The 21,264-nt window shown below is 32.9% G+C and overlaps 1 long non-coding RNA gene across 3 annotated transcripts; it reads left to right on the top strand.

The window, feature by feature from the left end:
* The first annotated feature begins 5,647 nt into the window (after window positions 1-5,647).
* On the top strand, window positions 5,648-9,788 carry LOC117927973. 3 transcript variants are annotated; one of them, XR_004653461.1, is made up of 3 exons: window positions 5,648-6,068; window positions 6,484-6,592; window positions 9,541-9,788. It is a non-coding gene; the product is annotated as an uncharacterized LOC117927973 (long non-coding RNA). The 3 variants fall into 3 exon arrangements; XR_004653462.1 differs by having other exon boundaries at window positions 9,491-9,552; XR_004653460.1 differs by lacking the exon at window positions 9,541-9,788 and having other exon boundaries at window positions 5,649-6,068; window positions 6,484-6,765.
* Window positions 9,789-21,264: the final 11,476 nt, after the last annotated feature.

The following is a 21,264-nucleotide window of genomic DNA, read 5'->3' as shown; positions in this document are numbered from 1 at the left end:
CATAATCCCCACCCAGCTGAAAACACAACACTCACACTCAGGGATGTGTCTGGGATGAAGATTTTGATTTGCCATGTAGAGGGGTCTCCGGAACTATGATTAAAAGTATATTTGATGCTTATGGAGTTGATCCATGGTGTTGAAGTGGTTCTTTCTGATGAGGCAACATGTAATTTATCATGATGTCAGAGTTGCAGTCTTTAAATTATTAAATTTCGAACTTATTTTATCTTTTATCATAATGAACTGTTTCTCAATCATGTAAATATTATCCGAAGAGCCCCATCCGATATAAAATATTACATTCATATTCATAGTCCCCCTAGGCCAAAGTTGAGGAAGTAGAACATTGGTGCCATAAGACATACACCATATATATGAGGTTGTCAAGCCATAAATGGGATCACCAAGAAGACCCCTTTTCAAAATGAATGACCAACAAAGTCATATTAAAATAGTTAGAGAATAGAGACCAATAAACTCATGGTACTAATTGAGCATAAAACCCACTACTTACTGGGTGGAGTTGGGTGGAAAAGGAGTTCCAAAAGTTGGAATTGTGGAGTAGAGAGCATGGGACCCCAGTGACGCCTTTGGTCATCCAATGATGGCTCAAGGAAGAACATCGATATCTTATATAGGTGGACATATTCAAACAAAAACATATGGCAGGAAGTTACAGCCATGGACAGTAATTCCTGGAAGGTATGGAGGGTGACTACTAGGATTGGTCTAGGAGGCTAGAAGAGTACTGAGGGGATCCAAAGTGACAGCTAGAGTCACCTTCGAAGTTATAAATCCTGTTGCCTGTAAAAAAAAAAAGAACATCCAAAAGATGAAAACGGACTAGCTATTTCTTGATCAGACACTGAATGGCCCACTTCTTACAGACAACAGATTGAAAGCTATGGACTTTGATGCCAAACAAGTTGGGAGTAGGGTAGAAGGTAGGGTAGAGGGAGTCCTTAGCCCTAATTGAATTGTCCTTCATGGAGACCCCCCAAGTTGAATCCATGTGACATTGAAAACCCATTTGCTATTGAGAAAACAACGTATGAGTGACCTCTTAGAAACCATGGTCCTTTTTATTTTGGGGGTGCCCTAAATTCCCTAGACGCACGCAAATCCCAGTGAGTCTCTTTCTTGTAAGTTGTAACAACACCATATGAGTAGGGCTTTTAAGCTCCTATGCCACAGCTGCTTTATAATGGGGGAAATCTTTACCAAGTGGTAGGGAAAAAGGTACTTTCATGACCTTATAATGAAATTTCCAGTCTTTTCTAAGGTGAAACATTGGTGGGTTATGACAACTGAAAAGGAACCCCGACTTCACTCTAAATACGTATATGTTAAGTTAAAATTTTCAATCTTGTGCCATATGTCTTGATTTCAATGGAAGAAGTTAAATATCAATTTTTCATCTTGCACAGCATGACGCCAGCTGTTGTGGTCCAAGCCTTAAAGGTCCAATAAAGTCATGGAAGTAGGGTTATCCCTAAGGGACCACTGGATATAAAATAATTTCAAGTGACTCAAAACATAAGAAAAGGGTGTTGAGAAGTTGGTAAAATTGATTAACCGTTGGGACAAAAAAAAAGAGGAAATTAAATAAAAATAAAAACAGTTAAAGGGACAGGGAAGCAGCAGTAGTTCAATTCTCTTTGGCCATACCATGGTGTGATGGGAGTTGGAGGAACCAATAGTGAACCAATTCCATCAGAGAAGCAACCACTGAAGAGTCCATTCCAAAATGCAGACAAGAAAGGACTGTGAGTGGGGGTTGGCACTAAGTCAGGTTGCTGTGTGAAAGATGATGAGAATAGGGTTAGAAGAAGAAATAAAAGAAAAGGGCAGGTACTCTTTTGAATGAGTCATGCTCTACCAGATGGGCAACAAGGGCTGGTTGGAAACAAACATTTATGTCCTGTAAAGAAGGGACCAGTGTCCTTAGAGGTGAACCCCTTGTGATGGACATGAACCAAGATACAACCAAACCCTACTTTCATATCACATCCGACAGTATCAGCCAACCCACAATTACCCCACTTGGTGTAAGAGTAATATATCTAAAATGGTGGAGCCCTCTCACCACCATACAAGGCCTGCACCTGCTCCTGTGGTCCTTTGTGCTTCACTAGTGTGGACAAGATCTAGCATCTATGCATCATGTATCATCATCATCATCATCATCATGGAAGAGGGCATCATATCCACGGCTGAGATGACTTTTGTTTCTGGAGAAATCAGAAATGTATTGTTCTTGTTGCCAACCACTAGCATCATTTTTTTCTCCTTTCAATTATTCCTTCTTTATGGTTGGAAAGAAAGAGGAAGAAAAGCAGCAACTCTTTGTAAATTGTAATGAGGATTAATATTGGAACTGCTTTCCATCTTCTGGTTCCAAGCTAACCTGCACAAGTGACAACTAGTCCCAAAAAAGGACTGAGGTTCAAGTGGGGAGAGAAAGGGATCAAGTGAATTGAAAATATATCCATTATTGTACAGTTGTTCATGGAATTTTTCTCTTTACAAAATCTTTAGTTAGAGCTCTGAACCCACATGTGGTACATCGATATATTGAGTCCCTTACTCCTTACAGAATCATACTTGATCATTTCAGCATTTTCTTTTCATGAACTTCCATTTTTTTACTACGTGCTCCTTTACTTGTGATGAAAATCCAACGTATCTTAAAACTTTCACTTCACTTCCCTCTTCTTTTTTTTCCAAGTCCAACATGCTGCAAATGAATATCTGAATATAATTAATATACAAATTGATAAGAGAGATAATGACCTACGTTCCCCACCATTAATTATAACCATCAAAAACGTTTTTCTCAATCCTTAAATCCATCTCTCTATGTGGGGGGGCACCCCCAAAATCAATAGGAGTGAGAGGATGGATTCAACAAAGGTGGCTGCCTTGGCCCTTTTTAATCAAGATCACAAGTTCATGTCTTTAATTTTCTGTGTTGCAAGGATTCCTTTCTGTCACTGTCCTCCCCTATGAGTAATCACTGGTATAATTAATAAATTCCAACAATTAATCCATCAGTATTTCCTCCTTTTTCCCATCTTATTCTACATTAAGAGCTGTATGTAATGAATTGATTTTCCAGTTCAACCATAGCTTTATAAAGTAAATTAAATTAGCATGAAAATTTTGAGTCTGAAAGGGGTTTCTGAATCATTTGATTTACATGGGTGTCAAGTAGAAACCCTAGTTATGATTTCCTTTTAGTTAATTGACAATTTCTCTTTCTATTAGAGGCTTTGGAGAAAAATCCTTCTAAATCACTTATGAATCATAATTGAAATTAAGAGTACGTTTGATAGTGATTTTAAAAAGTGTTTTCTAACCTTTAATATATTTAAAAATTTTCATTTTTCAAGTATTAAAAATATTATAAACACTTCTTATAATCATTATCAAACATATTCTAAAAAATAAATCTTTTCCCTTTCGCTTAAAAAGAGGGATTTGAAAATTTTGTTTAGTTAGTATGAAAATTAAAATTCAACAAAGCTGACCATAAAACTTGGAAATCCCTACCAAAAGCATGTTTCTTGTCAAAGTGGCACATACGCTGTAGCCATTAATAATCTCAAAGAATGTAGATAAGGCAAGTATTCAAGGGTCAGCCCCCTTGAATGCAAATTTCATAAAAACTATACACAAGTAGGTGGTACTGATCACATGCAGCATGCACGTGAATTTGTTGTTTGTTGTTAGGGCCATTAAGCAGTGGGTCCATCCACCATGTGTTCCACAACTGAACCTATGTAAGAGCGGGGTTGCTTGGGCTCAGGCACAGCACCAAACCAAGGTAACAAGGGCTATGGCCCCATGTAAGGAGTCAATAAAAATGGCCTATATAGAGAGAGTGATGTTTGTTTACGACTTGGTCATGTACTAGAGTGGAAAAGCCCCTTGCTTCCATTTGAAAATGAATGATGGGTATTCACTAGCTCGCTCTGCTTTTGTCTTCATCATCAAACTCTGCTTTAATTTCCCAATTTGAACTCATTCTATGCCCTTTGACCCTGGCTGGTTTTTTAACATCTCATCATCAGTACTTTCTTGGGGATGAGTTTAATTTACAGCTAGCTAAGAGTAAGAGATATCTTTGTTAATGAAACCCTTTTAAAGGGTACTGTTGTGCCTATTTCCATCTGCACTAATAGATCATTTGGTTGAAAAATATTCTAAGTGGAAAAATTCTTGAAGGGCTATGCCACCCTAGCTACATCACTCATGATGGGCATGCCATGATCTTCCCCCCTCCATTTCTCTGCCCTTAGAAGCCTTCAATCCTTGATATGGACATATTCTTCATTTTTTTTTTCATAGAATGAAAAGCTTCTCCCATCTAGATCTCTCCCTTTTCTTTCAGGTTCGTTAAATATGGTCCCAAAAGTCATAATTGAGAATTCAACTTTGATTAGTGTAAATCAATAGTCTTCTACAAACCTCCATGAAAAAGACTTGAAATTTGTCGTGTTTAACCAAGAAACAAATCGATTAGTACAATGATTAGCGAATTATAATAATGAAGATAATAATAGATCGGATCAAAGTGGTTGAAACGACACTATACATCAAATATTTACTTTATTAATCAACCATAATTAATACCATTCTTAGAAGAGTTTTAAGAAACATGAGCATTGTGTGGTTGTCATAAATGTGTCCACTTCAAAGGAACCCTCCAACCTAGTTTATAAATGCCAGAGATAAATCACCAATAACTACTTTTTTTAAGCAAAATGTCCATATTCCTCTAAAACATGAAATGTTTTTGAATGTAACTTATCATGAAAATAGGATCAGATATTACCATGCATCACCCCTTTTTTCTTTAGGCTCCCCCCATACGTCACTCCTCGGTGTACTTAACCATATTCCAACCACTGATTCACCCAGTGGGATCAAAAACTAAAAGAATGAACAAAACCAAATAGTGACACCCAAGTACTTTTCTTTGGGTTGTAGGACTAGTCACCTCCTCTTTCTTGTCATTTAATCTTTATCCCTATTTCCCAACATGTGGTCACAAACAAAAGTAGGGCGACATGTTTATTTATATGGACATCCCAAGAGATATGAACCTTTTGTTTGTCAATGTAACATAGTAATAGTAATTAACAAGATAACATAGAAAATATATACTATAGATGGATTGTGAATTGGGGAAAAAAAACCCTAATATGGATCAACCATATGATAACATGAATCGCTTCTGATCTAGTAATATATATGTATTTCTGGGTCAATCATATGATCATATGATTGACTGAAATTAAATACGAAGACATAAATACATATTATTTTGTTAAACAAGGATGGAAAAGTATGGTGGTGTGTGAGGAGAAACATAGATGGACCACAAACCATGGCCAAAATAAGGAAATAATAAATAAAAACATTAATATTACCACCCAACTTGTTGGGAATTTCTAAGAGGAGATGGGTGTGACCCACTAGTGGAAAAAACCCTTTCCATGTGTCTGGTTTGTTAGAGAACAGTGGGTCTCTGCCAATAAACAAATATCTTGGGCAAACATTTTCTGATTATTAATTTGTAAATCTAAGGAATTGAAAAAAGAGTAACAATGGGAATTTTCAAAATGAAATTTAGTCGTTGTTAGAGCACTTAGCTACCCTCTTTTATATATATTGAAGGCTCCTTCATGCCACTTTCCTCGCTCATACGAGAGGATAGGGTGAGTGTGTGAAAGAGAAAGAGAGATGTGTTAATTTGAACTTTGAAGGAGCTATCTTCCTTGTTTCTACTGCAACTGGAGGAGGCATCCAAAGGGATCGCATTGATCCCAAACTCTCCCTGTCTTTGGATCATGCTATCCCTTTGGATTCCTCCTTTGGTAGCTTCTTACTTGGGCTGAAACCATATCCCACTGCACACACCTCTCATAATTAACTCATCTTATCATATACAGACACATCCCTCCACAACTCCATCCCTCCATCTTCGGGATTCCCTGATAAAAAAGACTCTCCCTCGGGCTCATCAGAGAAGATCAGACTACGCCAGCGTCTTCCAACAAGTAAGTACTGTTAGATAATAGCCCCTTTTTGTCTTCCAAACTGATCACCATCCACAACTCCCTCTCTTTCCCAGTATGATATATATATTTCTTTCGTGACTGAAGCTTTGCATGAACTCTGATTCATCGTCTCTACTTCCACAACTTTTCGTTTCTTCATACAAAAGATCCCATGTCCTTCAAAGTTCAAACTAGAGTCCCTTACCCTTATTTGGCTATTTTTATTTTGTATGAAAGTTTGAATCAAACCCCAAAACCCATATGAACACATTGGATCTGATTTCCAGACCATACGGCTAGCTAGCTCGGAAAAGCGTTCCATAACCAATTACTCATCTCAGTATTATCCCTTACCTTACAGTTGTCATGAATGTGGATTTTAATTATTTTTATGTACATATTTCTTTATTCTCAGACTTAAAATAGAAGTGAGATTAAAGCTGTACTTCTTCCTTACTTTCAAGCAAACAATAACTTGTCCTTGGTTGGAGTATAAGAGGATCATTTACAGTAATTTTTGAAAGGTCAGTCCACTAGTCTTGATTCTCCTTTTCCTTGATTAATATATTGGATCCTTGTTGCTAGTTTCCGTATATATGAATTTACATAGTACTAGTACGCAAGGACGTGTGCATACATGTATGTCTATGCAAAGCTGTTGAGTTAATTGAAATGGCATGATCATGTTTGTGAATCATGAGCAACAGATCCTGCAGTGGAGGCTAGCGATATATGAACAACAAAAAATTGTGAATGAAACAGTGATTGCTAGTGAGCATAATAATTTTCACATGTCCTAGGAGACAAATTAATTCCATTTTGGAAACTTTTGATCATTACATACTTCCAACAGCTTGATTTCACCTTTAGAAAAAGCAACTTTTCCAAGAAATTAATGATTCATTTCAATTAATCACCATCTCCAAGCAGTCTCTAGAAACCATTCTAATTTCCACTGTTTAGAGTTCCAAATTGTGTTGATTATCTGGAAACTTTAGTGCCAGTACTTCATAGGGGAAACCGCTAGCTCCCAAAGTTTGGTTAATTGAATTCAATTTTTCGTTGCTGAATTGAAAAAAGGAGACCCACTAAGAAGCCTACCTTGCATATTTGATGAGCAAAAAGGTCGGTCCTTGTTTCTGCCTGGTCCTAAGCTCAATGTCGATGTTATTAATTTTTGTGGACCAACCACCAGGGAGAAAGGTCCGAGACCAAGCATGAGAGCATTCCAAATCACATGCCTTTAACAAATATTGGAAAAATCAAATACATGCTTTAGGGACTTTAATTAGAATCCAAGGCAATGAAAGATAATATTTAAGACTTCTTTTTTCCCACTTTGGAGTGTCCCAAAGGCAAAGGAATCGGAAACATGTGATGAGACCTTAAAAAAGTCCTCTTAAGCCATTGTTCTAGTTTTGGAAAATAAAGGGTCTTTTTGTGATCCCTCTTACCACATGTCCCCTACCTTTTTAACAATCTCTTGCTGTATGATCCCTCTAATCACATGGCCCCCTACCTTTTTAAACATTTTCTTGCAATGTGATCCTTGCTATCACATGGCCCCCTACCTTTTAACAATCCCCCTTCCCATTTTCTAAGTCCCTCCAAGCTAAAATGGGGACATGCAACCACCACCAAGGCCAGCTGCTATGCTACCCTTCATTGTATGTAGAAAATGGTGGATCAGTAAGTTTAATATGGAAAACATATTCAATTCACCAACAGGCAATTATGCTTAAGAGTACTAAGGTTTAGGAGATTGACTGCTTTGGACTCCTGTTTGTCACACCCTATTAAATTTTCGTAAAGAGTATGGCCTGAAAATAATCTTGTTCCAAATTAACATTAGTTTACTGTAAGGATATATACTCAATTTTTTTGTGCTGTAAGACATAGACCTAGCTGCTTGCATGCACTTTATATTGAAGTGTTAGAAGTTGGAACCTGTTTGAGAATTTTATATTTTAGCTCCTTATGTTATAATTATAAGAACTGAATTCAGAAAAATTCAACCAAAAACCCATGTTTGGACAAACCAAATGAACTATTTGCTTGGTGCAATCGGAAAAATCAATAAGCCAATTAATACAGATTCAGAGAAATTTGCCCCTAAACTCATGAATTAAGAAATGTGGTTTCCCAGCCAAATAAACAACTAGCAAGCCAATATTGTTCCCAGTTTCATAAAAATGCTAGAAACTTTGAACTGCTGAAATTTATCAAAAGATTATGAATAAGAACAAAACAAATACTGGGAATGGGTGAAGATTGAAATGAGACGCCAAAAAATTGAAAAATATTGGTAGAAAAGCTAGATGGAACTTCAGCAAAGTGTTGTTATCCAGCATGTGCGGTCTGTGCTAGGACAATATATGAAAGACATAGAGGGTTTTGTTATGTAATGAAAGGAAAATTTGAAATGGAACTAGTACAAGAAGATGGGGTCCTAGGCTAAGAGGGAAGAATTTTGGACACTAGAGTGTACAAATTGTCTTCAAATAGGAAATATGTAGTCCAAATGTCTCCCTCTTGGACTACACAAGCTTTAAGTAGGACATGTAAGCTGCCAAAAGAAAAACCCTAGAATGAATTTTTTTTTTTTTTTTTTTCCAAGTCCAGAAGGGACTGGATGCTCCTTGCCTGGGGACCCAGACCCCTTGGCCCTTCAAATTCAAACCTCACCCATCTCATTTCTTCCCTCTCTTCCATTCTAGTTGCACTTTATCAAACTCAAATTCTAACCATGGATTTGAGATGGGGAAAGATTTGACATTGAGATGTATACTAATCCAATAATCCCCTATCAGTACTTGCATTGAAGATAAATATACTAATTTGTGGAGGTTTCGATATTTCTAGCCCACCCTAGAGAATACTGATACACTGCTGCCAAAAAAAAAAAAAAAACACCTCGAATTTATTCTCAAATAAAAGTTTTCTATCAAACGTATTTCTTAAGTTAAAAAAATTTCAACAAATATAAAACTATTTTTATCAGAAATGGGTTTGAAACAGGCTCTGAAGATATTCCTCTCACCCCAATAATTGATGTTCTTTAAGGAGAGAGCCCTAGGAGAATGGGATATGGGGATGTTGCTCGTTCACCAATATATATATGGTGGTAGGATGACGCTCCCCCGTCCTGACAACTCCATTTGTGAATGCTAATGGCTTGATCAAATGCTGTGGGAGTACTGCAGTGAGATGACTAGATATGAACATAGTGGGACTATACTTTTTTATTTTTCAATTAAATAATGGGGGGGAGCCACCAATGATGTTGGGATATTCATATAACAAGAATCCTTAATTCCATGGTGGGCTTGACCCTTGGGTGTAAACTATCAAGAAAAACGCACATACCAAGCCACTGGTTTCTGAGGGGCCCTTCCTTTTTCACATTTTAATTTCCTTCCCAGGGATCTATGTTTTCAAGGGCAATAAGTACCGGATTGAATATCACATGCAGGGTAGTGCCTCGGCTGAGGTGGATACTCAGGACCACTGGAAGAGAGCGGGGCATTGTCATTGCTTCTGAATTCCCATTAAACTTTTCCCTCCCCTACCAAATTCAGTGTTTGTATCAACTCTGATAGAGAGAGAGAGAGAGAGAGAGAGAGAGAACAAACAAGCACTGGCATGGATTTCATTCAAGCTCCAAAGTTGCAAGGTTTTCCTCGAATTATCAGCAATAATACTTACATCATAACTTGTTTACTGGCTTGTCGTGAGTTAGGAATTTCCGATGCAACCATGGATTGGGTTTAGCATAAATTGGACATACTGATGGATAGGTTTGATTCGAGTTAATCTTTTCATCTACCCAAGCTGCAATCATATAAAAAATGCTATTGGTGATTGTATTTTGAGGATTAATTTTATTTTTTTTCTTTGTTTGTTTTCATTTTCAAAGAAAACAAAAATGTTTTTATTTTTTTGAAGAACTATGTTTTTAGAAAGAAAAAAAAAAGCTAAAAAATTAAAAGACACCACTTTACTACTATAGAATTTTATTTTATTTTTTACAAAAAATATTTTCTAAATAATTGGACAAGAAAATAAACAAAATTTACAATCATGACATAAAAGAAATATGAATAAACATAAAAGGAATACAAATATGAAAAAAAAAAAAAAAAACCCCTCTATTGAGAAGAGGCCATGTAATTGTTGTTTTCTTGTGCTAACAAGCTAATAAAAATCTCACATTTTCTTCTTAAATTGTCGTTTTCTTCCCACACAAACTCTAGGTTTGAATCAAAGGATTTTTTTAATGAAATCTTATTCTCGATCCTATCATTCATTATATTCTCATTATGTTTTTTTTTCCTTCTAATTTTGTTGGCATTCCCTTACAAAACAATCATTATCTTCCTATTAGTTTGATCAACTTTTTTTTTCCCTTATTTTGTCTAGTTGGATGAAAACTATAGGGGTAATTTTTTCACTGATCATAACCAAGGATTAAAATATCATGAGTTACTTCAATATTAGTTGTTGAAGAAAGTTTAGGCAAAAAATATAGTATGATTGAAATAAGGATCAGAACTAATTGAATTTTATAAAAATATGAAAAGAAAATTCAGACTAAAAATATCAATAGGCTAAAGTTGATTAAAGCTTATAAAATATAGAAAAAACTCTTATCAATAATAAAACAAATAATAATACATATATTAAAATTATTTTATTAAATATATATGATATAATTAGTGTTCGAGAATAATATATTAAATTATTTGTATATAAGGATATAAAAAAATGATTATATATGTATAATTATTTTTATTTTAAAAATTTTATAGTTTTATTTATAAATTTATATTTAATGAATATATATATAAGTTGTATAGGCTTTCTATATTTTTGTGAAAATCTAATGAAAAAAATTTGGGAAATAATTTTCTTTTCCTTTTTGGCTTTTTCTTTAATATAGATTGCTACCATGGCTTTGGTGTTACCCCAATTGATTTGACTCCTATTTTGATTTAGAAACTAAAAGTCTTTTCTAAGCTCAATGAGAGGCTCTATACCTATTTGACTAAATTTGTCAAAAATATTTATAATTTACAAAAAAATTAAAAATAAAATAACCTTAAAATAGAAGCTAGGCAATGTTACATCTTGTAGAAATTATATGCTAGTTTATTTAGGAATTTATTTTATATTTGACAAAACTTTTACAATAATTTCACAATAGACCTCTCAATTTTCAATAGAGAGTGGTGTCTAAAGCTTTATGGCCTTAATATTACATTTAGAGTGTGCTAGAAAACCTTTGTTCTCAAAATCATATGTCTAACCCTATCAGAGAGGAATCAATCGTCATCTTAAAATAGTATTCCTCCCATGAGTGAGTTTGCTCAAAAGAATGAGTTGAATCTTAAGGAAGAGCATGCACAAGTTAGGGCACTCTACACAAGCTATGGATATTTCATGCCTTGAGAAAGGACTTCAAAATTTACCTTACTTTGGAATATGGATGAAATACAAGTAGATATAATTGGAATACAATGGTAGTGAATACCTAGTCTATTTGGAATAATTGTTGTTGAATTGAAGTACTACTACACTACAAGGAAAAATGTACAAGATGAGTTAAAAGTAGTCATCTTCAGTTAAAGATTATCATTCTCAAAAGAGTAATCTTTCTAGTAGTTATTTTTTTAGGGAATCTTTTGATAACCATTTTATTAAGCCAATAATGACTTTTTTTTTTTCTCAATTTTATTTTTTTAATAATAAATATTTTTTTACTGTCATCTTTCTTTTATGATGATTATTTTTTATAATCACTTCTATGAAATGATGAGTTATTTTTTAGTCATTATTATTGAACAATGATGAGTAGTTTGAATGGTCATCTTTACTAGTTATTATATATTTTTTATTTAATATATTTTCTAGTATTAGTCATGAAATGATGTCATCAAATATTCAAATTTTAATTAAAAATTGGTAGACCTATTGTTATGTTAGGACCTATTGCAATATTTGGGACCTATTGCCAAATGTCATTACATCTTTATGCTTTAAATTTAATTAAAAAAAGTAGAATATAATGAAATAAAAATATATTAATCCATAAAAAAAAAACAAGGAAAAAATAAAGAACATAGAAAATGGTCTATCAACAAAGAAAATATAGCAACATAACATATGTTTCATGATTCGTAATTACAATAAGACATTCCAAACATGGAAATATGATCTATAAACCAAAAAAAAAAAATATTGTTAATGTCTCATGAAGATTTGTTGCTCTAAATTTTGCTAGATAAACAATCTACTTTCTAGAATTTGTGAAACTTGTGATCTTCCATGACATCAAGAATTTGTTAGTTAATCATTTCCCTTGTTGGAAATAGTCCAATGAAACTTTTTTACTATCGTGGAATTTGTGACATTAACAATACACAAACTAAAAAAGCATAATCAATCAATGATGTAAAAACAAAAAGTAAGTCACCATCTAGTGTTATTTGAAATGAGGACTACTCATAATATATTCATACTTGTTGCAACTATAGGAGAGACACAAAGAGGTCAGGGAGTAAAAAATAAAGGGAAAAAAAAAACATAATGAATTGATATATATGATCTATCCACTCCCAAAGTGTAACAAGGCCTGTTTCACCAATGTAGTTGGTTTAACTGTTCATGACATACAACTTTAAGTTAAAATATGAGTATTTTCTTACCATTTTTTACTTCTCTCTTGGAGCAAGTAATAAATCATTCAACTTTTATATCTTCTATAATAGCAATATCATGAACATCAATCTAAGCAACCTTTTATCGCATAGATAATCATTGAAATAGCAATTTGAACATTACCTTAATTGGTTCAATAGATAGATAGATAGATGGATAGATAGACTATTTCTACATTAAAAAAAATATAAAACTAAGACAAAACAATATATAACACTTGATTGTTGATTGCAAATTTAATAATGAACTACCATCAACTAGTCACATTTCTAATGGTAAGATTGAGTAGAAAATAAATCAGCAAAAATCTCATTATTTTTAATAGAAAATAAGACTTATTGAAAAGATGATGAAAGTACAAGAAAGAGGACTTCTCTATAAAAAATAAGTATAGGCTTGTATTTTTCACGGGCATCTCCACTTAATGGTGAAACTCGTTTTTTATTATGAAAATTTATTTCGAAAAATTTGAAACTATCAATTATTTTTGCTTATTTTTAAAGAAATAAAACTTTAAAATAACTCTTTTTTCCAACTGAGTATAAATCTAGGAGTCAGGTTACTTATTGAGAATATATCATAGCGTATCACCCCTTTAATAGACCTTGGATCATGGATACCAAGAAATAAAAATAACAAGGCATAATGATGAGAAACAAGAAATTGACGATGAATATATGGGCTATTTACATCAAAAATCCAAATGATCAGGGTCAAACAAATAAAAATAACCCAAAAGCATAGCATACATATCAAATAAATCAAACAATCAAATTAAAGAGAAAAAAATTGTACCTTAATCATTCCTAAAACAAGGGAAATGAGCTTACATAGAAAACATGGATCAGTTCACAAATGAATTGAGAGATTTAACATCAAAGTAAGGACCACCCAACATGTAGAAGATATATACAACTCAAATCAAAGATAAAAAATAGTTAAACTAACATCAAGAAAGACCGAGTTATATAAACATGCAAATAGATCATAATAGAGCAACAAACATACACTTACAAAATAAATTCAATTAAAAGGGTTAAAGGGTAATCATGCTACAAGACAGAGCTTATTTAATATATACAAGATGCATACAACTCTAATTAAAAGCCAAGGAAGGCTAAAAGTGCATTAAATAGGACTAATTTAACAAGATACGCAAGGGGTGAAAAAACAAGGCAACACACTGATGTGTGAATAGTGGACTTATTCAATAAGTCTAGAGATGAGATTAAAAATCAAGGCAAAATTATACAACATATATGAGGTGTCTAGAACACATTTAAAAGCCCAAGGAGCGCAAACATACACCAAATGCACAAATTTCACTAAACATCCTATAGCTTAAAAACAAGGCAACACAGTGAACATGCATGAAATTGAATTATTCAATAAGACTAGATGTGAGATAAACATCAAGGAAAAAAATTATATAGCATATACAATATGTCTAAAAAACATTTCAAAAGCCAAAAATCCCAAACATACATCATATGATACAAATCTTATAAAACATCTCACAAATAAAAAATATGGCAACATTTACGCATGCAAATATTAATTTATTCCACAAGCATAAAAACGAATTTTGCAACAACGACAAAGCTCCCAAGTTTATTTAAGTTATCTAGATCAAAGTCCAATACTAAAAAATATTTAAAAATGAACGAATTGAGACTGGTTCACAAAACCACCTCAACATACAAAAACAAGATAGTAGACAAGCACTTAGAAAAACCATATCATTCAACAAGCTTGCAAAATAATTTTTTAACAAGCAAAAATCTTTGACACGTTCAAAACATCTAAAACACATCCCAAGCCTCAAAAATAATATAGAACAAGTCAAAAAGTTCAATTTTATAAAAACACTTTGAGAGTAAAAAATAGGGTAACAAGTAGTCAAAATTTGGAAATCAGGATACAGTCTTAAACATAAGCTCAACTTATTTTACATAGATAATCCAACATCCTAGCCCTCGAATGAAAATAGGAAGAGCCTCATAAGGGTTGGAGATATTCTCATTATTGCGAGGATAGTTCATGTTTTCAAAATTAAGAAAAATTGAAAATGAAATATTTAAGAAATGAGTGATGTTGGCTAAAGATTGAAGTTATAGGTTAACCATAGGGCTCTTACTTCTTCACAACCCTCAAATGAACATAGAATTAGGTTTGCATAAGACATGGAAGGCCTAAGTTGCACTCAAATTTGGAAAAGAGGGATTAAATTAATGCATAGAAAACATCCATAGGAAGGGATGCTCTCATGTGGATTCAACCAGTATGTGCCAAAGAACATGACAGCCATCGATACATGTAAACTAACCATGAATTTGACCATTAGTGATCATGAAAGGGAATTCACAAGAACTGAAAAATTGTTCTCCAAAATCAGTTTTAAAATTTTTTAAAAATCACAAAAAATTAAAAAAAAAAAAAAAAAAAAAAAAAAAGAGTAACAATCCATATTTTCAAGCAAAAATGAGACCTAACATTTGGCCATGAGATCGACCATTAAAAAGAATTTAAAGTTTGGTTAAAAATAAAATGAAATTGAGATTTTACAATTATAGTTTTGAAGAAAAGGCCAAAGAAGACATAAAAAAAATGTTCAAATAGCATTTTCTAGGAAAAAGGTTTTGGCCACATATGGCTCTCAACTTTCTGTTCCAAAATCAGTAAAAATAAAATAAAATAAAAATACCTCCAAAAATTATAACAATAAAGAGAAAACCATGACCCCAACCTAAAAGAAAAAAATTGACCAAAGATCATTAATCAAGATTAGCCCAATATCATGTTTCAACTCAATGGGCTTCCCAAAGGGAAAAAAAAAACTAAGAAATAAGCAACCTAACAAGGTTTGAAAAATGATTTTGACAAATGAACAAACATCTAGCAAACACCTAAAATGACAAAAATGAAGCATAGTGTGGACCCCGCACTTCGGCTCATGTGTTTTCCACTCGATGGCGAGCTCGAATTTACTTTGAAAATGAATATTTTATTGATTAAGAAAGTGACTTGGAGTCGCCACTTATTTTTGTTTTATTTTTTAAAGGGTAAACAAAATAAGAAAGAAAACCCTAAGTGCGACTCCTTATTTTGGAAAAGGTGATCTACAAAAAACTGGATCGGGTTCGGGGGTCAGGTTACTTATCGGGAAGGTACGATAAAGACCATAGCATCCCTCCAAGTCCCCAAAGTCGGGTCTCTACTAATAAAATGAAGCTGACGTGGCAATTGACAAGTAAATCAATGAATATCTTGAATGATCATGCACACATAAGAATCGAGACATGCATAGACAACGATTAGAGGGAAAATGGGTACATACCTGGGCAACGAGCCACCATGCGCTATCAATAGAGAGGGTTAGTGCACAAATTTAGGAATAATCGCATGTATGTCAGAGAGTAGGGTAAATCAATCATGTATGATAATCAAAGCAAACAATCAATCAATCAATCATAAAGTCACCTATGTAAGGCTCCCACCACAGCCGGTTTATTTTGCATGAATTAATATCACAGATTCTATTATTCCGGAATTATGAAAATTTTGTTCATGCTTATTAAAAACAAAAGGAGCAGAAGATTGTTTGAAGACCAGAATGGAATTAAGCTATTTGAGATAAAATCGGATATTTGAAATTCATTTGAAAAATTGGAGTCTCGAAAGTTATTTAAAGAAAATTGGGATTTTAGAGTTTATTTGAAGATCGGACTTTCAGGAATTAAATGCGGGAATGAGAATTTTTAGAAATTAAATTTGAACGAGGTTGGAAACTTTGAAAATGATTTGAGAGTTCGGGATTTTAAATGAGGGGATAAGTGGATGAGTGAATAAGTAAAGGGATGGAATAATAATGATGGTGAAGTAACAAAGTTTAGGTAAATAATTGCAAAAGATGGAATTTTAGAGATTTGAAGATGTGAATTTAGATATTGAAAACTTAAGAATTTATTTAGAGATGAGATCTTTGGTATATGAATAACTGAATAAGCGAGTGGATGAGATAACATTAATAACGAGAATAATCATTAAACGGCGATATATGGACGACGGAGCTTTTGAGGTTGGAAATTAGATTTGGAAGTCGGGTTCTGATGAATTGAACTTTAACGATTAGATTAAATAGATAATATGGAATAATAATGCTACTTAATGGAAACAATATTTTAAACGAATAGAAAGTGAGTAGTGGAATTTTTAGGATTGAAAAATTAAATTAAGACATGAGATTTTTGAAGAATTAGATTTTAAATAACTAAATGAATATGGGATAATAACTCTAATGGATGAAGATGAGATTTGAACTAATTATTGAAGCATTAAATTAAGACATGGTTTCCTTGAAAGATTTAGACTTTAGATAGCTATATAAATATGGGACAAATAATTCTAAATGATGAAAATGAGATTTGAACTAATTATTGAAGAATTAAATTAAGATATGTGATTTCTTGGAAGATTTAGATTTTAAATAGCTAGATAAGTATATGATAATAGTCCTAATTGATGAAAATAAGATTTGAACTAATTATTGAAAAATTAAATTAAGACATAGGATTTCCTTGAAAAATTTAGATTTTAAATAGCTAGATAGTATATGATAATAGTCCTAATTGATGAAAATGAGATTTAAACTAATTATTGGAAAATTAAATTAAGACATAGGATTTCCTTGAAAGATTTAGATTTTAAATAGCTCGATAAGTATATGACAATAGTCCTAATTGATGAAAATAAGATTTGAACTAATTATTGAAAAATTAAATTAAGACATAGGATTTCCTTGAAAGATTTAGATTTTAAATAGCTAGATAAGTATATGATAATAGTCCTAATTGATGAAAATGATATTTAAACTAATTATTGAAAATTTAAATTAAGATATGGGGTTTTTGAAGGATTAGAATTTAACTTTAATGAGTGAGATTTTAAAATATGATAAATAGATGCGTACGGAGTAATAATAATAATTAACAATCATAATGTTTAAACTAGTGAAATTGAATAGTATAAATTTCAAGATAAAAAATATAATTAAATATAATAATTTGTCTTTTAATTGTCTTTAAGATGAGTTAAATAAATTGGTAGAAATAACAAATAAGAGAGAATGATTGAATTAATTAATTATGGATATTAAAGGTTTTTAAGAGAATTATTTGGATTTGGGCAACCTAATGGGCTAAATGGATGTGGGCATGGGCCAATGAGGGTGGCTAGCATAGGGGGCATGGGGCCCTTCATCAACATGCCTGGGTTGGGCTCCAACTCAAGCCCAAAACCGTCACCAAGAGCTTGGGTCTGGGCTCCAACTTAAACCCAAGTTCAAGGCCAACATGGGCAAGCCCAAGGCACCCATTCTTAACATCACCTTGGGTCGGGTGCTTTAACTTAAGCCCAAATCAATTCTCATCATGGGCAAGCCCAAGACATCATCTTAACATCAACTTGGGTCGAGTGCTTTAACTTATCATCTTAACATCAACTTGGGTTCGGTGCTTTAACTTAAGCCCAAATCAATTCTCATCATGGGCAAGCCCAAGGCATCATCTCCTTCATGGCTTGTCCCTCCGCCTGGATATCCTCTTCAGAGGGAGGCTCCCAATGCCGATGGCACCATGGAGAGATGGGCAGTGGCGGGAATCCCGTGGCATCCAAGAGATGTTGCCGCCATGGCGTCTAGAGAGGGAAGAAGTGATGGGGAAGATGGGTGGGGGTGGCGGCCATGCATGGAATGTGGGGTGGTGATGAAAGGGAGATGGTATATTGGTGCGTGACAGTGTGGGTATTGGGGGTGAATGATGAGCATGGTAATGGCCATGAGGAGGTTGTTAAAACAGAGCTTCATTGCTCTCCAAAAAAAAAAAAACGAAAGAGATAGCAGCATCTAAACCATAACTATGAACCATGAAACAAAACATATGCTCGGATGATATTTACTTGAAACTATTAAGAGAAAGAAAAAAAAAAGATCATATACATCAAGTGAGTCCAAGAGCCATGGTAAATATCATACCTCTCCCTTCTCCTCCTTTCTCTTTTCTCTCTCTCTCTCTCTCCCCCCCCCCCCCCCCCCCCCAAATCCTCCGCCCTCCTCTCAACTTCTTCCTAACCTCCAAAACCCCCCTGTCTCTCTCACCCACTCTCCTGTGTCCTCATCAGCAGGCATGGCTCCTCAAATTATGGCCATCCCTGCCCTTTTTTTCCCTCTGCAGCTGGTCCTTTTTGGAGAAAAGGGGTTCCCCCTTGTTTTAAAAAGAAATGCCAAAGAAGAGCCAAAACTCTCCCCCCGGGTCCCCCCCATAAAAGGGGTCTACACATAGTAACTTAGAACCCAAAGATGAAGAGAAAATACCCAAAATCAACCATATGGCTTTGCAATATCCATAACCTATATAATCATCATATCAATAATCAATAAATAGACGAAAACAAATTAAAAATAATCCCAAGAAAATGAAATAAATAAATAAACTTACCAAAAAATCTTCTCTCAAGTGAAACACTTGACTTCTAGTAAGTATCAAACTTGTTCTCCAAGCTAAGCATTCTTCAAATTTCTCAAACTTTCTTTTCTTCATCTTTCTCAAAACTTGGGCAAAGTTTTACTGCTAAAAATGAGTCACAAGATTTATAGGCCAAGGAAGTGTGGAGATTTTGATACATGTCATCATCTCCACCTCTGCCCAAATTCTTCTTCCAAACTCTCAAATTAAAGCCCAACAAATGAGACCCAAAGCCTCAAGTTTAGGCCCATAAAAACTCTCTTAAAAAACCAAAAGAAAAAAAAGAAAAAAAAAAAAGAAAACAGTTAAAGGGTTTATTTTATCCAAATAAAACCCTATCTAGGCTCCAAACATGTTGAAACTTTGGGGACTCCTAAAATATTTATAATTGAAAACTTTAAAGGCTCCTAAACTACATGTGTTTTATATAGACTAATAGATGACATTCAAACTTCATTATTTGACATAATTCCATGAACTTGATTAGAAATATACTGCAATCAATTGTGGATGGTTATTATAGTGTTTTTTTTTTTTTTAGGTAAGACATGTATATTAGAAAAAAAAAACATTAAAAAATAACCCAAGAGTACACATGAAGTATAGAAAGAGTGTCAACATTACTAACAAAAAAAAAAAAAAAAAAAAGTCTAACAAAAAAATAGCACCCATCAACAAGCTCTTAACCAAGCCATAAAATCTATGGTAGAGGAGTAGCTCAAAACTATAAACAATTTGGACCAAGCTCGCAGAGTACAAAGAAAATCTACAATTGATGATTATTAATTATTATAGATGAATATCACTTTGTGACATTGATATAAAATACATACAATCAATCATAATGCATTTAAACTTACTTTAGACAACAATGAGCACAAAATAATCAAATTTTGATAAATAGTAGGCAACCTGTTTGTGTTGAATCAAATGATTATAAGCTTAATGTTCATCTACACAAATAATTTCTTAAAATTACAATATTATCTTCCAAAATAACAAAACAATATTGAGCAATGAAAGTGTATTCCTATAATTAGCAATTTCTTTACAAATGTATCTATTCTTCTTCTAAGCTTTTAATTAATAAATAATTAAATCAATCAATCAAGGGATGAAATAATCATATTCACTAGAAGAGGAAGAAAAAAAGTACATTTCCATATATTCATGAAAAAAAATAATCATAAAATAAGAACTCGAGTTTATAAAATACAAATTTCAAATAACTATTAAAAAATAATTAACATTATATGTATTTTTTTAACAAAGATATTACTTTAACCATTAGTATCTTTTAATTAATGATAGAGGTACTATATTTAACCATATTAGGTACTACTTTGATCAATCATGAAACTTAAATAATTTTAAAGGGTCCCATTTTTATTTTTATAGGAGTACATGAAAACTCGGTTTTTTCAACCAAACAAAAAATACTAATAAGACGGTAGATCACAACAAGACTTAAATTTCAAAATTTTGACTTTTTTAGCAAATTGATGCTTGTGGGTTGTTGTGTTATATTCTCTAGCATTCATACTCTTTCCAACCTGGGGAGATAAATTATTTTGAATTCACAAGTTTGGTAGTTTTTTTCTTACTAATAATCATATTTTTCAAAATTTTAAAATAATAATAAAAAAGTAAAAATAAAATTTTGTTTTTTCTAAAAAATAAAAATATATATATATATATAATTATAGTTTGATATTTTATTTTAAAAATCTAAAAAATAAAATAAATATTATTTTATAAGATAATATACCTTATTAATATTCTAAAAATATTAAATTAAGTCAAGTTAGAGTTTCATTGTTTGAACCTCAAATGGAATTTAACCTTAATCGAATTCATATTGGACAAACTTAGCATAGATTAAACCTAACTATTTAAAATGATTGTACAACGTATCCAAATGTTCTCTTGACCCAATAAATTGGGATAATTCTCCTTCA

This window comes from Vitis riparia, chromosome 13, assembly GCF_004353265.1.
Source record: "Vitis riparia cultivar Riparia Gloire de Montpellier isolate 1030 chromosome 13, EGFV_Vit.rip_1.0, whole genome shotgun sequence".
NCBI classification, from domain to species: domain Eukaryota; kingdom Viridiplantae; phylum Streptophyta; class Magnoliopsida; order Vitales; family Vitaceae; genus Vitis; species Vitis riparia.
The sequence above is the reverse complement of the archived record's forward strand: the minus strand, read 5'-3'. Positions and strand labels throughout refer to the sequence as shown.